Raw genomic sequence first — 3351 nt, forward strand, 5'->3', positions numbered from 1 at the left:
TTGCTCAGTTTCTGCCACGTTGCTGAAACTGATTGTTGCCAACACATCTCGTATGTGAAGCCATCTGTGTTATCCCACCGGGGATCAATGTAACGCCATCGCAGAAGGATGGTAAGCCACTTCGTTGTTCAACAATCAGCTGACAAACACACATAGGGGAGGCTGTGGCTCAGGAGGTAGAGCGGTCGTCCACCAATTGGAAGATTGGCGGTTTCGATTCCCTCTTTATTTGTATGGCGCCAAATCACAACAAAGTCATCTCAAGGCACTTTCCACATAGAGCAGGGGCCCGTTTCAGAAAGCAGGTTTAGTGAAAACTCTGAGTGAGTTAACCCTGAGATGAAGGAAACTCTGGTTTTTCGGTTTCACAAAGCCAGTTCAGCTTAACTCTGAGTCAATTACCCTGGCAACATACTCCGTGAACCTAACCTGCTCGCTGGCAGGTTTTCTACAACTAACCCGGAGTTTCTCCTGCTCTTAAGTTGAAGCCTGCAGACTGAAGGCAGTGGCAGACATGGCGTGTCCTTTCCTTGAAGAGCCAGTTGATGTTGAGGCGCAGATACTCCGCAGAAATCTCCGTCGGGAGAGGATTATTAGACCCTGATTGGATGTATTATCATTTCCTGATGAGTACCTATTTGAGGGTTTCCGTTTCTCTGCATCATCAATAATTTATTTAAACAATATTCTCAGCCCTCACCTCGTTCACATGACACATCGTGGACACGCTCTCAGTTCCGAGCAAATTCTTTGTGTTGCACTTCGTTTTTTTGCCAACGGCAGTTTTTTATATAACATCGGTGATGCAGAGCATGTGTCCAAGGCAACTGTCTGTCGGGCTGTCCGAAATGTGACGCTTGCACTTAAACGGCTACTATATACGTTTGTAGTGTTCCCAAGTCACAGACCCACCAGACTTCTCAAAGAAGAGTTCCACAGAATTGCAGGTATCAGTCTAAGCAGTAATTAATTTATGTCATAAAGCTTTGAGACTTGAAGCACTAATCAGTCAATTTGATATATTTTAGGGTTTCCAGGTGTGATTGGCTGCATTGATGGCACTCACATTCCGATCATTGCTCCTTCAATAAATGAAGGAGATTATGTTAACAGGAGATCTGTCCACAGCATTAATGTACAGGTAGGCCTAAATAGTATCCTTTAACATTCCAAATGAAATATACTTCACTATACAGCTAATTACTGTTCTCCACTGTGACGATCATATGTGATGCAGCCCACATGATAAACAATGTGGAAGCGAAGTGGCCTGGGTCTGTGCATGACTCACGAATGTTTCGTGAGTCTACACTGAGTGCCAGATTTGCCCTTGGTGAGTTTATGTATATAGCTATATCCTATGATCAAAATGTTGTCAATTTTGTTAATAAACTGTATCTTGTATCATCATAGGAGAGTTCGATGGTTACCTACTCGGAGATAGAGGGTACCCCTGCCAGCGCTGTCTGCTGACCCCTTACCCTGACCCTGAGTCTGGCCCACAGCAACACTACAACTTGGCTCACTGCAGGACACGAGCCAGAGTGGAGATGACCATCGGGATGCTCAAGGCCCGGTTCCAGTGCCTTCGTAGGCTCAGGGTCACCCCAGAAAGGGCTTGTGACATTATAGTGGCATGTGTGGTACCCACAACATTGCCACTATTAGAGGGGAACAATGTCCTACTCGTTCCCCTAATGATCCAGATATTAATCCTGACCCCCCTGCTGATGCACGAGATGGAAGAGCTGTTAGAAACATGATATGCTTCAATCATTTCTGACTAACCCATCACCTCCCCAGTGTCAAAGAACGACAATATGCCTCTCATTTTATGAGGTCTTCTTTATTTCCTAGAAGGACACATTTTGTACAGTTAATCCTTTGTTGTTGAAACAATTAAAAATCATGTGGGCACATCACCCACCTTTAACTGATGGTCCAGCAGTTGAATTTCCATTTTTGTCTTGGTGATCTGCAGCCTTATATGTTCCATTTCTAAATGTGATTTGTTGATTTGTGCTTGTAAATATACTTTATAGATTTGTTTCACAGGGAGCTATAGGAACAAAAATGACATTGAATTTCACAGTGCCATGTCTACTTAGTGTCATTGTAAGTTGTGGGTCAATGCTGAACAACATCTTACTGAGGTAAGCTGTGCTGTGGAGGTTGATGGACCCTCTTCCTCCAAAGATTAGACAGTTGATGAATACCCAGAAAAGTGCCCCACCTAATTTAATTTTTTGTTTTACAATGGTGTGCAGGTCCCATCACAATTTTTCAAACTCTGAGTCACCTTAAAATAGATTGATAACTGAAAGCAACAGTAGCCAATTACAAAGAACTGTAGCCTACTGCTACAAGAAAGATCAGTGTGCCAAGTTGTGTCTAAGATGAATGGGTGGCCATTACTGAACGAACACTAGAAAAAGGATGAATGTACATGCCATTCATTTGAATATCTTACCTCTTATGTAGGCCCCTGTATTCTGGGGCATGGCTGGGTCCGATGAGCTCCCCCCATAGATGCCCTCAGCAATGGGTCGCCCACTGTTCTGACTGAGGGCCATCTCTTCAGCCTCCGTGAGAGGTGGTGGTGGTGGACCGCCACCTGTTTTGCGGGCCTCAGCCTTTTTTCTGTTGGCTATAATGGCAGTCAAATTTAAACATATCCAGAAAACACAAATTTGGAGACTTGTAGGCTATGTATAAAGGCATTCAGGTGTTGCTTTCATATATACAATATTAAATACTGGCAGTGTTGGGATTTTTCATTGTTTAGCAGATTTCCCTAATTACTTAAATATATATATCACATGTTGAATATAGCCACTGAATGCTGTTTAATGATGGCAGGCTGAACAACATCACAATTGCTTGTACTTAAATTATACCTTACCTGTTTGAACTACATTTTTGTATTTCATCTTTAGTTGCTGCCAAGTCCGTTTGGTGCCTGTTGGGTTGCACCTGTGCGCACAAACACACATATGGAATATAATTATTGAATAAGTGGATCATTCAAGACAAAACATTTCTTTTTTTCTCCAATTAATACTCACGCATTGACTCGGTCAGCAATTTTCTGCCACGAGAGCTCCCGCTCTTTCGCTGCTGCCACAGTATTGCTTTTTCTTTTAAATATATGCTCACTTTCTGCATATGCGGTCATTAATATATCCAACTCCACTGGGGAGAAGTACGAGGATCGAGGCTTTTTGTCACTTGTTGCCATGGTGAGTCATGTGTTCTGTGTTCCATTGATGAGGGCTTTTTATATCCTCATGCACGGGCTTCAATCAGGGTTACCTTGACTCAGAGTTGATTGAACTAACTGTTATCACCTGT

The 3351-nt window shown here is 43.0% G+C and overlaps 1 pseudogene; it reads left to right on the forward strand.

Moving 5' to 3' along the window:
• The first annotated feature begins 514 nt into the window (after positions 1 to 514).
• LOC134001210 (putative nuclease HARBI1) lies at positions 515 to 1783 on the forward strand (annotated as a pseudogene).
• Positions 1784 to 3351: the final 1568 nt, after the last annotated feature.

Source organism: Scomber scombrus, chromosome 19 (assembly GCF_963691925.1).
Source record: "Scomber scombrus chromosome 19, fScoSco1.1, whole genome shotgun sequence".
Lineage (NCBI taxonomy): Eukaryota > Metazoa > Chordata > Actinopteri > Scombriformes > Scombridae > Scomber > Scomber scombrus.